The sequence below is a fragment of the Ipomoea nil genome, unplaced genomic scaffold (assembly GCF_001879475.1).
Source record: "Ipomoea nil cultivar Tokyo-kokei standard unplaced genomic scaffold, Asagao_1.1 scaffold0865, whole genome shotgun sequence".
In the NCBI taxonomy this organism is placed as follows: domain Eukaryota; kingdom Viridiplantae; phylum Streptophyta; class Magnoliopsida; order Solanales; family Convolvulaceae; genus Ipomoea; species Ipomoea nil.
The window spans coordinates 733,746-748,526 of record NW_017617293.1 but is presented as its reverse complement, the minus strand read 5'-3'; the positions used below and the strand labels follow the sequence as shown (position 1 = coordinate 748,526).

The following is a 14,781-nucleotide window of genomic DNA, read 5'->3' as shown; positions in this document are numbered from 1 at the left end:
CAATTGGCGGTTGGGCAAATTAAATAATTGATAAAAAAAAATAACATAAAAGAAATAATAGTAATAAGAGAAAATTACACTTTTGGTCCCGTGACTATTGGAATTTTGTTAATTTCAGTACTCGAATTTAAAAATTAACAATTGGTTCGCGTACTAAAATTAACAAGACTCCAATAGTTATAGTACTGAATGTGTAATTTTCTTAGTAATAATATCAGTAGCAACAGTACAATACTTATCTTCAAATTTGTGGAGAATGTATATATGGTTGAGTCCTTCAAAATTACTAAAGTGGCTTGAGCTCAATTAGTGCTTCAATTCGTTGAGTGTAAATGGGTCCATAATCCTCCATTAATACTTGCTAATTCATCATGATCTTCACAACTGAAGTCATGCTTTCAATCTGTCCTTTATCATATTGTTTTCTTTTTCTTGTTCGCGTTGATGTTGGTGTTCTCCCAAATGTCATTAATTGCATGAACCTGACAGCACCAGGTAGAAATAGTTAGCCTTAGCCAAACTATTCATTTATGGATCGGACATGCTTCTTCATCTGTAACCAATGTCAAACCAACATATTATAACCAAGAGCCTTTATTGGAAAACGAATTCCATTTCATCCTGGGTGGCATCATGCACCTGGAAAATTATTGTGTGCACCACGGTCATCAAAATGAACTTAGGTGTTGATTATCGAGGTTGGTCACTTGTGCTCTCTACTTGGTGTATCTTCGAGGTACTTAGGTATCTTTATTATTTATGGCTATTTATTTGAAGAGAAACATTTTTGTGAGTTTGTTACTTCTATGCTTGTCAGACATTAAGACCAAAGAATTACTTGGAAATAAGAATTTATTACTGTTAAAAACAACATATTAAAAATGACTCAAAAGACTTACAAGCCTAAAAAAGGCCAAAGTGAGACTCAGGTTTCCTCCCTGGTCCATTTTTTATCATCTGTACTTTGACTACTTGTTTCAAAATAAAAAAAGATAACACTCATATCAGACACATTAGGAGATCAGGATAAAATGAAAACTGAAATTTATGGACATATGATTTAGTACAGTTTCAATCTGTTAGAGATGTTGCCATAATATTGCTCCTAGTCCTAGTACTACCTATCTAAAAAAAAAAGTAGCCAAATATCAGTTTTGCATTCCATGTAGGAAAGCACTATTGTATGTGCACTTAACATGTGCTAATGCACCTTCATCAAATTATTTCCATTCATTTTTGAGTCTCGCGGTTTCAGTATTTGAGTAAGAGAAAAAACAACATAACTACCAAAATACTGAATGAGAAATTACCTATTCTTTGTGATGGAGAAATATGTGGACACAATATAATATTTCTGTTGAGTATGAAAGGAAGAGTTGTCCTCTGATCATTTTGTTAAAATTTCCTAATCATTGATATGAAAGAGTGCAACTGTTGTTTACATGCAAAAGTCTATCATGAAGGGTTTGTTTTGCTGGAGTGATAAGGCTGTTTGCACTGTACGTATTTGCTTGTGTTATTGGACTAGTACGTGAAGATACATTATATTCATACGTTGCTTTTGGCATTATGTATTTTGCAGGCATTTTAGCGTGTATAGATGGATACATGAATATTGCAATGGAGCAAACAGAAGAGTATGTTGAGGGGGCTTAGTACTCGATGGGCTGGCTTACATGTTTTTTATGGTGTTACATCTCATCTGCCAGCTCTTTGTCAAGAATTTCAATCTGGATTAGGCCAATTAATGTTTTCAAATTCAGTAAATATGAATTGTGTTTTTATGGTGTTACATCTGCCAGCTCTGTAGCTTACCCAAGAGCTGCACTGATGATACCCACAACCACAACAGTGATGCTAGCAGCAGAGGCGGATCTGAAATTTTTTTTGAGTGAGGGTAAAGTTCAAATGAATTCAAAAAAGTCTATAAAAAATAATATTAAAATTTGATATAAAGTAAATATATTAAGGGTAAAAAAAGTTTGAATAAAGCCGCTTCAAAAAATGGCAAAACGGATGACAAAATATTTGGCGCATCATATCCTCATGCAATGCAGGTGGCAACAGTGCTGTATGGTCTCCACCGCTGATTAATATCATTAAGTGGAATGTGGATGCTAAGGAGGTTTTAGCTTCGCTCAAAGATTGTGGAGGCAATAATTTTATTTTGAGTCAATTCATTTTTTGGTTCTAGACTTATAATGACTTGGATAATTTTAGTTCTTCATAACAAATTTTGCCACTTTATGGCCACTCTTATTATAATAGTGCCACTTTTGATCCTCCGTCTAATTTTCTGTTTGTTGACCCTCTAAATAAAATGAGGGGCATTTCTGTCATTCCATATTATATCCTTCTCACCGACGCCTGGCCTCTCATCCACAAACGTCTACAATCCTATTCCATTCTTCCAATGATAATCGCAACATAATCGTTCTCCTGTACAATGATCCGATATGAACCTCTCCATCTAGGCGAAGGATCGATCGAATCTGCGCTCTGATTGTGTCCAGCGACGGTATCTCCCTCGCGAATCTCCCAACAAAAGTCAACCTCTCCTCTGTCTCCACCAAATTCGCCCATTTCGATTCTGAAATTCTCACAATAGGCCGATAATCCTTTAAGATTTCATTCAGATTACCAGTTCTGGCTAACCTATCTGCTTGAACCTGCTTGTCATGAACCAAAGCATCTGCTGGGAGCAATACGACAACCAAGCATCTGCTGGGAGCAATACCTGCTTGTCATGAACCAAGCATCCGGTTTGGTCCACTAATTTCTCAAAAAAATACTTCTTTAACTCTTAATTTTAGTTTTTTATGTATTTAGATGGTTTAAACAATCTTTTGAACAATTTTACAACTATTTTTGTAAATAGTTTCTAAGAAATAACTATGAAAACCTTATGTTTTAGTACTAAATTTTAAAAATTTTTAATTTAAAATTTTTTTTAATTAAAAAAAATAAAAAAAATTAAAATAAAAAATAAAAAATCGGCGCTTAGGCGCCCCCTTGGCGCCTAGGGGGCGCCTAACGTGTTTTGCAACATTGACGACAGCGTATAAATACCTATGTTAATTTTTCATATTGTTATTTCTTTGTTATCTCCTTCCAGATATTTCTTCCGGAAAATCAGGAGTTTGTTGAATTGGATGACTAGAATATAGGGATAGAATTGCAGTACTGGAATTATCTTTTGGGAATGAATATGAATTATCGCTTTTACTTCATCTCTTCTCTCTAATTTCTCTTCCCTTATTTTTCCTGCAAATTTCCCCTTTCTTCTGCAATCTTCTTTTTCTCTATCTCTTCTTCTGTGTTTCTTGTTCAAATCTCAGGGTTGTGGCATTTGGTATCAGAGCTCCCTTTTCTGGGCAAGGATGGTAACCAACGAAGATAGATTCTGCGCACTAAAGGAAAAACAAGCTGAGTTTGAGGCAAGATTATTGGAAGCCAATGCGCTCGAGCAAAACAGTAAGATAGCAGCTGGGCAGCAAAGCCTAGAAGACTCCTTCCAGGAGCTCAAAGCTCACATGGTGGGCTGGAAGGATGAGATCATGGAATTGCTAAGACTGAACAGACCTCCTCCACCCCCTATGGATCAACCTTCAGTCCATGGACAGTCTCAGCCTCAGCAACCTAGCCCTGGTGAAGGAAGTGTTGATCCAGGAAGAAGACATAGCAAGGAGCCTGTAGTGGAAGATCAGGTTGAGGTGGAAGAAGTCTCTGATGGAGATGCAGGCCAAGATGAGAACCATTTCGATCCAAATTTGAATTCTAGGGATGCAGGCAGGCTTTGGATGACCAGAAGGGTTCGTTTTGGTGCAAGGCAAGGACAAAACAACCAAGGAGGAGATCAAATGATGAGGTATAAACATGCATTCCCTACCTTTCATTATGAGAACCCCAGGTTGTGGATAATAAGATGTGAAAGGTTTTTTATGCTTTCAAGAATTCCTAGAGATGAAGTAATGAACATTTTGTATGTGAACTTGGCTGGGAAAGTTGGGGTGTGATTTGAGAGCTACATTAATTGGTTGAGGGCAGGATTTCAGTGGCAAAACTTTGCAGATTCAGTATGTAGGAGGTTTGGTGCAAATGGTATGAATGTAATGGAGGAATTTTCTGCTTTTAAACAACTTGAGTGTGTAGATGATTTTACAGACAGATTTGAAGAACTCAAAAGCTTGTTACTGCAAACTTACCCCTATTTAACTGATGGATACTTCTTGGATAACTACATAGCCAGATTGGGACAACAACTTAGGTGTTTTGTAAGATCTGCAAGGCCTAGGTCCCTTGAGGATGTTATTTGGCTTGCAAGGCAATATGAAAAGGGGCTTAGTTCAAATGAATCTAAAAAACCCTTATATATTACCCAGAAATCCATAAAGAATAGCAAAAATCCAGCTATTATACCAACCCTTATAACCCCAAACCTCCAGAACCATACATGTCTCAAAATACCCCTAATCCACCCACATCTTCAGCCTCAAACACCTTGAACTCTACTGCTAAGCTCCCTGAAATTAGCAGACTCAAAAATCAGTTAAGAGAGCAGAACAAGTGCTTTAAGTGCTTTGAGTCTTGGAACACTGGTCATAAGTGTAGAGGTCCTACCTTTAATATTATTGAAGAAGTTGTGCCCCGGGATCTTGAAGAGGATGTCAGTAGGGATCATCAATGAGAAGAAGAAGTTGAAGTAACCTTGTGTACTATTATTAGTGGTGAAGGTATGAATGTCATTAAAATGGTAGGAACAACTAACAGGGAGCATATTACCATTTTGGTGGATACTGGCAGCACCCACAGCTTCTTGGACCCCACCATACTAAGTCAAATAACGAGGGAGTTTGGAAGGGCAAACCCATTGAGTGTCACAGTGGCAAATGGCCAAAAATTAACTTGTGATGCAATGTGTAAGGATTTTCAGTGGGAGGTTCAAAATGAGAGGTTTACCAAAGACTTTAGGTTGCTGAGGTTAGAGGGGTGTGACATGGTCTTAAGCATGGATTGGATAGACCAATTTTCCCCAATTCAAATACACACCAGACCACTAAGCATATCCTTCCTTAGAGATGGCAGGGAAGTGCTCCTAAGAGGCAAGACCAAAGAAGCCAGGATGAGGGAGGTCACTAAGAAAAAGATAAAGAAAAAATCAGATTAAATGCAACAATAAGGCAGTCCCAAATTTTGATCCTTGTATCCTTGGGGACAAGGATCAAGTGAAGCGGAGGGGAATGTCATGAACCAAGCATCTGCTGGGAGCAATACGACAGCGTATAAATACCTATGTTAATTTTTCTTATTGTTATTTCTTTGTTATCTCCTTCCGGAAAATCCGGAGTTTGTTGAATTGGATGGCTAGAATATAGGGATAGAATTGCAGTACTGGAATTATCTTTTGGGAATGAATATGAATTATTGCTTTTACTTCATCTCTTCTCTCTAATTTCTCTTCCCTTATTTCTCCTGCAAATTCCCCCTTTCTTCTGCAATCTTCTTTTTCTCTATCCCTACTTCTGTGTTTCTTGTTCAAATCTCAGGGTTGTGGCACTGCTTCGGATTCCCCAATCTGGCATACACACGAGAATCGGCTTCCTCTCGCCTCTGGAATACGACTTCTGGAAATCACATGCAATCTGTTAGTAAATCACCTAATTGATGATCAGTCTGAGCTTCTGGATGAATCCTCACGATTTCTGCCAAATTTTCGTTTTCCGGCAACGTAACCGTCCGTCGCACCTCCCAGATGTTTCTTTACTATTGAGTTTTGGGGGAAATTGCGAAACAGAAGCAAAATGAAGAGCTCAAATCTCTAGACTGCAACAATTAGCCATCGACATCAAATCTCTAGATCGTATTCCTGGATATATAGTTCGGTAATGAATTGATGCTAGCATAGTGTAAAGAAATTGGAGGTTTTTGTGCTACTAGATGAACTCTCATCAGAGTGAGAGACTCAAGTTTTGGCTGTTTGGTTAGTTTTTAGAAGCAATGTGCCATTTCAGAGACTCAAATTTTGGCTGTTTGGGTTCTGTAGCTCCAATTTCATTTCTTCTTTTATAGAAAATAAGGATTTTGAGTATATTATAGGTGGCACCGGTTGTAGTAATTTCTTGTTCTTCTTTTCTTGGAAGGACCACTCTAGTGCAGTTACCAATAGTTTCCTGTAACAATACATGGCATAGTGCAGCTGCCGGGTACTGTATTTCATCATCTTTGTTGGAAATCTTCTCCATCAAGAATTCTTCTTTGTGGTGCAGATTTTCCTCGTGCTCTGCCATTTCCAGTTCGGAGCTCCGATTGTTCGGATATTAACAGTCAAACCATAACACCATTCATTGACTAGTTCGGAGCTCCGATTGGGGCGGTAGGAAAAGAAAAGAAATGTTGAGAAGAAGAACACGTTGGAATGACAGAAGTGTCCCTCATTTAGACAGTCAACAAACGGAAAATTAGACGAAGGACTAAAAGTGGCATCATTACAATAAGAGTGGCTATAAAGTGGCAAATTTTTTTATGAAGGACTAAAATTGTCCAAGCCTATAAGTCTAGGACCAAAAAAGGAATTGACTCTTTTATTTTAGAGTTGGATTGTTTAAATTTTTGTGTTATTAGTTTCAATTCTGTTTCGATGAATCTTTCGTAAGTAGGTTTAATTTAGCAATGTCAAGTGATTGCTAGTGACATCGGTAACGTGTCTGTTTGTCACGTAATTAGGAGGTCAACGAATTATGTGACTCATTTCTTAGCACGGGTAACTGGTTCTTCGTCTGTCTTTGAATTCTGGGAGTCTTCTCCACCTACTTGTATTTCACATCTTCTTGGTTAATGGAGTTTCTCTCTTTGGTTTTCAAAAAAAAAAAAAAAAACAAAAAAAAAAACAAAATGTGATATAAAAGGTAAATATATTAAGGGTAAAAAAAAAAGATAGAATAAAACTCCTTCAAAAATGCTAGAATAAAGTCCCAAAGATGTATATGATAATATATTAAAATTTGATATGAATAAAGTCCCAAATTTGGCTATAACCTTAGGGGGTGTTTGGTTCAAGTTATATAATGGTACGAAAAGTAAAAAGTTGATTTTTGAAGTGTTAACTTTGTTGACCTAATTTAGTTATGTAAAACTATTCTGACAGTAGAATATAGATTCAGCAAATTTTGGTGTATTACAACAATCGTTGTGCCATGGAACAGTTATTTTTTTTCTTAATTAACAGCGCGAATTTTCTTATTCATTTTCACATTTCGCGGTTTCACTTCCTCTTCGCGCAAGTTTCTTCAACATTCATAAATTATGAATGTGTAGGCATGAATTTATGAATGTGCAGTTATGAAGTTATGAATTTTCTTTTATGTGATTATGAATTTTCTGTTATGAAATTATGAATTTTCTGGTATGAGATTATGAATTTTCTGGTATGAGATTATGAATTTTATGTTATGAGATTATGAATTTACAGTAAATTCATAATCTCATAACATAAAATTCATAATTTATTAAATGTTTTTTTATTTTATGCGATTATGAATTTTCTGTTATGAAATTATGAATTTTATGTTATGAGATTATAAATTTACAGAAAATTTATAATTACATAACTGTAAATTCATAATCTTATAACAGAAAATTCATAATTTAATAAATGTTTTTCTTTTATGCGATTATGAATTTTCTGTTATGAGATTATGAATTTACAGTACATTCATAATCTCATCACAGAAAATTCATAATCTGAATAGACGCGCGCCGTTAACAACACATTAACTAAATTTTTTTATTCCGTAAAAACGACACTGTTTGGATCCGTGTTCACCATTCATGGTGAACACGTTTCCAGGGCATAATTTGTGATATTACAACACACATTCTAACAACACAAAGAGTCAATATCGTCCCACTGAAGCTCGAACTCATGACCTCCTATATGAGAGAATCACTTCGTCCATTAGACCACAAGGTGATTGGCGCGTGCCAAACACTCTAATTTGGTTCACAGAATGTTAAATTACTATTAGATTCCTGTGTTTGGTGTAAAACTAAGGTATGTAAATAAGACAACAGTAATAAGACAATTTGATTAAAATGCCAAAAGCCCAAAACTAGTAATAAGACAAGGGAATGTGAGATTACCTAAGAAATTAGATGACATCTCGCATTCTCTTCCAATAGTTAAAAACTTAATGTGGAGGTTATGTGATATTCCCGGGAAAAATTACATAATTTGAACCAAACTTGAGAATCACATATTCCCAAACAAATATAACTTTAGTTATCTTATATAACTTGAACCAAACACCTCCTAAGGTTATAGCCAAATTTGAAAAGACTAATTTACACAATTGTAGAAACCCATCTACCAATTGTAACCCAATCTAGTATATTAAACAAGAACTTAGAACACACAAGATTTTTCTTATCTTGTGTACCACCTATAAAGAGTCTTTAACCTAATAAAGAATAACAATAAATTGTTGTTTGAGACTTACAATAAGGGAAATAAAATAAAAAAGAATCTACAATACCCAAAAATTCCTCAAACTCTATGATCTGATGTTGAATTTTTGCTCTCTTATACTTTGTTGATCTTCTCCATTCAAATCGACCTTTTCTTTATTCTCAATCTTTGTTGAAATGAGATATTAAATATTTTTTGATAAAGGAAACTCGAGATCTTGAATCTTTCTTGATAAATGAAACTTATTTCCTTTTTGCGTTACATTTCATTGTAAAACAATCATTTCCTATTATTTACAAGAAAAATAAGGTCCTAATTTATTCCCTGTGCTTACCAAATTATACAAAGATTTCATTTTTAGGTAGTATATGTTCTATACTTTCTCAAACATTTTCAATCCAAAAAATCTAAGCCGCTACCACCATTAAAGTTTGAACATATGACCATCCATTTGGAAGGATAATCGTGATGCCATCACAGTACATGGTAGTTGACAACCAAGATTTCATTATTTGAAGAAAGAAATTAATTTGTTTTCCAAATCTTCATGTTTTGCCAAAATATATCTCCAACATAAAATTGGTACTAATTAACAAACTTCCTTGGCAAAACATATCACTTTATCAAGACTATCATTTCACTTGATTGAGCTATCACTTGAGACTTGATTACAACTTTCATTGAGCAACCTTCACTTGATCACAGCAGCAAATATTCCTCTTGAGCACAACAAAAATACTTTTATTGGAGCAATAAATTTTAAAAAATAATAATTTAAAGCTAAAATTAAAGGTCCAACTCTCTCGCTAAAAGCATTCTCAAACTCCAATCATTATTGTGTGGACCATGATCCACACAACTTGTGTGGACCATATTTTGTCTATTATAAAATAATGTACATTCAGTAAAAAAATAATGTATATTGTATACAGGGGATATACATTATTTTTGTTCTGAGTGTACATTATATTATATAATGTACATTTAGTACAAAAATAATGTACATTTAGTATATTAAAAATGTACTTTTTGTTATGGTCCACATAACATTGTGTGGACCATGGTCCATACAATAATTTGCCCTCAAACTCCCCTAAAGACATGTTTGGGGTAAAGGATCTATAAACACTACATATATTGTTAAAGCTCTGCTAAAAGACATGTTTAGATTTTTAGAAGGAATCTTTTCTTTTCTTATGCTTTGTCCTTAGACTAGTTTGGAATTATTGTTTCCATTTTTTTTTTTAGATGCAATTCTTTTTCAATTTCAAGTGTAAGTGTAAAAAATGTTATACATTAAAATCCATTTTAGTTGACATAAATTAGTTGTCAAAATTATTGATTGTTAGGTTCTGGACCTAGTCCTAGGGCTGTGCATCTGTCGGATACGGACGAATCGGATTTCTCATCCGTCCATCTGACTGGATTTCGGATTTCTATCCCCCCCCCCCAATCCGTAAATTTTAAAGGACAGACCCTATTGGATTTCATAGATTCGGATTTCGGTTATCCGTTGTCGGATTTCGGATTGTAATCGGATATTAATAAATTAATATAAAATAATTCTAAATAAATAAGTAATACAACTATAACAAAACATACAAAATAGTTTAAGCACTTAAGTAGTCACTGAGTCACTCCATAGCAATAAATTAAAGGCATACCATAGCAAAACATACAACTTAGGGCTGTGCAAAACCGAACATATCCGACAAATCTGCCCGACCCGAGATCCGAACCAAGGCACCCGAACCCGAGCCGAATCCGACAACACACATCCGATCCGCTAAGCGAAACGACGCCGGATAATGTGCTTCGAATAGGGTAGGCAAAAAATGCATCCGACCCGCCCGAACTATCCGAAGTTTCCTAGGGTTTGCTAAGCTATGCTATGGTACGATGTCGTATAAGCCTATTATATATGTACGCCTTTGCATATTGCGCAGTCGTTCACTCCACTCTCTGAGGCCCTAATTCTCTCAATCTCTCATTATCTCTGACTTCTCTCTACTCCGATTCTCTCTGTGACTCATACTCTCATAGTCCCAGTCTCTTAGAGTCCTCTCTTCTTATCTAATTTCTATAGTCCGAGTCTCCGAGACTTTCACTCTCTTAGAGACAGTGACTCACTTACTCGTTGAGTCGTTGAGACCTGTGGGCTGTCCTGCTGTGTCTGATTCTCCGGTGGCCGTTGGAGGCTTAGAGTGGTGGAAGCCCTTCTCTATGGTGATTACTGGTTAGAGACCCTTGTTCTCCGGGGAGTATTTGGGGAAAACAAGTAAATCGCTAACCCTAGTTTTTATATTTATGATTATTCACTGCATGTTGATCTATTTGTGTTATATGATGATACATTTTGGTGGAAGCCGTTTTAATCTCAAGCCCTAGTTTTATATTTGTGATTTATGTGTTATATTATGATCTATTTTGATGAAAGCTGTTTTAAACCCAAACCCTAGTTCTATATTTCTGATTTATGTGTTATATTCTGATGTATTTTGGTGGAAGTTGTTTTAAACCCAAACCCTAGTTTTATATTTATGATTTATGTGTTATATTCTGATACATTATGGTTGAATCTGTTTTAATCGCATAGGGGTATGCAAATCCCACCCAACCTGCTATATATGTTATGATATGTTGATATATTCTGATTATCTGCTAGTCTGTGATAATGGTGGAACTGTGGAAGCAGTGTGATTTTGTGATGTCCCTGTAAAAGTTAAAGGCTTAACTGTGAAATTATCAAGGTTGAAACTTGAAATTTCCATTTATTGGTGGAAGCCCTTAACTGAAATCCAGATAATGATGAACTGGATATGTGTTCCTGAATTTGGATTTCTTTGTAATGTAAAAATATGATATGTTTATCAGTTTATAGATGTATTACCCTTAAATGTTCTTAACTGTTTGTACAAATGTAAATATGAAGTCTTGATAGATGATGACACAAACAAGTGTCTGAATCTTGATTTCTTTCAATTGTTTGTATGCTTGATTTGTTAATCTGTTATTCTGTTTGAGAAACAATTGTTTGAAATCTGAATGTTGTTGATGCCCATCTTTTTAGATGGATAGCATCAGTCAACCTATTTCTAGACCACAACCTTCAACTCAGGAGGGACAACCCCAAGGCACTGAGATACCTCAGCAGCCTCAGGTGACTCCTGTTGTTCCACAGAAAAAGAGAAAAGAGGTTGAGTCCAGATCCAGGGTGTGGGAGCACTTTGTAAAGATACATGATAAAGAGAACAATCTGATTGAGGGGAGGTTCCTATATTGTTCTAAGGTATATTGTTGTCAGCCAAAAAAACATGGCACTTCCTCTTTAAGAAATCATATGGTGGTCTGTCTTAAAAATCCTCACTCGAAGGATACAAGGCAGTTACTTCTGACTTTCAATGCTGTCTCATCCTCTGCACCAGAGGGTTCTAAATGGGTAATGAGGGAATTAGGCACATGGGTGTTTAATCATGAAGCAATTATGAGGGCTTTATGTGAGATGATTATAATAGATGAGTTGCCCTTTAGGTTTGTTGATGAGATAGGGTTTAGGAGATTTCTTCTGGTTGCCTGCCCTAGATTCCAAATCCCTTCTAGGTGGACAGTTTCAAGGGATATTTTCCAAAGATACCTAGATGAGAGATTAGTCCTTAAACAAATTTTTAAGGATTGCTCCCAAAGAGTCAGCTTAACCACTGACACATGGACCTCTGTATAGAGGATAAAATACATGTGTATTACTACACATTTCATTGATGATAAGTGGAAACTCAACAAAAAAATCATAGCCTTTGTCCCTGTTTCATCTCATAGGAGAGAGTATATAGCCAAGGCCTTGGAGACTTTTCTGGTTGAGTGGGGTATTAAGAATGTCTTTACTGTCACAGTTGACAATGCCTCTTCCAATGATACTGCCATGGGGTTTTTAAAGAGTAAGTTGATGTCTTGGGGTACCACTTCTGTAAGGTCTAAGTACATACACATGAGGTGTATTGCCCACATTCTGAATCTAGTGGTACAAGATGGGTTGAAGTTTGCTGATAGTTCAGTTAAGAGGGTTAGGGAAGCAGTAAGATGGGTTAGGAACTCCCCTGCAAGGCTAAACAAGTTTAGAGAACTTGCTGAACTTATTGGGGTGGAAACCAAATCAGCTTTGCAGCTGGATGTTCATACAAGATGGAATAACACATATATGATGCTGAATACTGCAATCCAGTACCAGGTAGTCTTTGATGCCTATTTGGGGAATGATTCATCTTTTTCTGCTAACCTTGGTACCTCTGTGCTAACTTTTATGGATTGGTTTGATGTGAAAAGCTTGGTAACTCTGCTGAAAACTTTCTATGACATGACTGTGAGAATTTCTGGTTCTCTTTATGTGACATCTAACACTTTCTTTAGTGAGATCTCTGATCTTAGTTGCATGTTAGATGGCATGACTGATGGATTCTGAAATGAGAAGGTAAATTCCAATCTTGTTAATTTTTAACAAATCTGTATGTGTTTGTTTATTAATATGTTAACTAATTAATTCTTTGCTTTGTTACAGGAAATGGGCACCCAAATGAAAAATAAGTTTCTGAAATATTGGGGGGACCCTGAAAAAATGAACCATGTGATCTTCTTTGGCACTATTCTGGACCCTAGAGATAAAGTTGAGTACATGCATGCCCAGTTAAATCAACTCTATGGTGATGATAAAAGCAAAGCCTGTTTTGAGAAGATCCAATCTGCACTTCTTGAACTATACAATGATTTGCAGCCACTTGCTCTGTGGATGTAAACACTGAACCAGCTGCTGTTGCCCAACCTTCTCAACCAGCAGTGACTGTGCAGCCTAGTGCTACAACTGTTGGTAGGCCACAGGGTAAGTTGAAAAGTCAATTGAAAAGGCAAAGGATGGAGAGTGGTGGAAGCCTTAAACAGACTGACCTGCAAATATATTTGAGTGAGGTTATTGTGGAAGATAAGGTTGATTTTGATATCCTAAAATGGTGGAAGGTAAACTCTGATAGATTGCCCATTATTTCTAAAATAACAAGGGATATTCTTGCAGTTCCAATATCCACTGTGGCTTCTGAAAGTGCTTTTTCAACAAGTGGTAGAGTGTTGGATCCATTTAGGAGTTCCTTAACTCCAAAGATTGTGGAAGCTTTCATTTATACACAGGATTGGTTGAGATTACCAAATCAACCAATACAAATTGAAGAAAATATTGATGATTGTGAAAGACTTGAAAAAGGTAATTAAGTACTTAAATACTTTCATTATTTAAAATTTTATTGATGATATTTAATATGTGTTTTTTTCTTGCGGAGTTGCGTACTGGAGTTAGGAGTGCTGGAACTTCCCTACCAACCATTGCAGTAATGTTCATTCATTCTGCTCTCAGTTTTATATTTAGATGTTATTCTGTTTTCTTATATGATTAGATTATCATTCTGTTATGAGTTATGATTTATGGCTTATTGGCTTATGAATTCAATTATCTAAGTGCATTTTAGTGCCTTAGCCCCTTCCACAGTTCCACTTGATTGAACATCAGGTTATAGCTTTACAGCCTATAGGTATAACAATACCAAATCAGTTTATGCAGTTTGCCTTGATTCATTTATGAATCCTGTTTGCAGTTGCATGTTTTGCTAATCTGATATGGTAATCTGGTATTATGATTCTATCTTACTCTTTTGCCTATTAATTTTCTTTGTGCTATGATGATGCTTCCACCTTTGTCTGAATCAAAGGACTTTGGGATGGTATGTTGCTCAAGTTTTGGATTTTGTTCCAAAACTTTCGAAGCAATTTCTCCCAATCTTAATGATTTGAAAAAACAGCAATCTGAGCCTAATTTGGATTTGTCAGCAAAAAATGTTAAAGTGTTAAACTGTGATTCTTTTCACTTTTCAGTTTTCAGTTTTTAATGTTATTTAAGTTTGCACCTTAAGCAGGAGGAGGAGGAGTGTTGAGTTGATGGCTTGCTGAGTGCCTGACTTGCTGTTGCTGCATTTAGTTTTTTAATGATGCCTTAACAACTGATTTAAACATCTGTATATCAATTTTTGTAGTATGTTCATGCAATCAGCTGTTGTAACTGTTAAGTTGTAAAGTTTATATAACTTGTTACTTGTTAGGGCTAACTTTTATGTTGTGATTTTGAAGTTGTAAGTTGTTAACTACTAGTACTTACTAGTTACTACTTAGAAGTTAACAAGTTACAACTTACCTTAAACAAGTTTTTGTTGTTTTACTTATTTATTACGTAATTACTAATTAGTTAATTTGTAGTTTTTTTTATAAATTTGTTATTCAAATCC

At 35.6% G+C, this 14,781-nt stretch overlaps 1 protein-coding gene across 2 annotated transcripts in view; it reads left to right on the top strand.

The window, feature by feature from the left end:
• The window catches only part of LOC109178702 (pentatricopeptide repeat-containing protein At2g15690-like), a 39,251-nt gene extending 37,469 nt beyond the window's left edge, over positions 1-1,782 (top strand). For both annotated transcript variants that reach the window (XM_019328240.1, XM_019328238.1), the window contains exon 3: positions 1,583-1,782. The gene's annotated coding sequence lies outside the window, so the exon portion shown is untranslated. The remainder of the gene's footprint in view (positions 1-1,582) is intronic.
• The last annotated feature ends 12,999 nt before the right edge of the window (positions 1,783-14,781 follow it).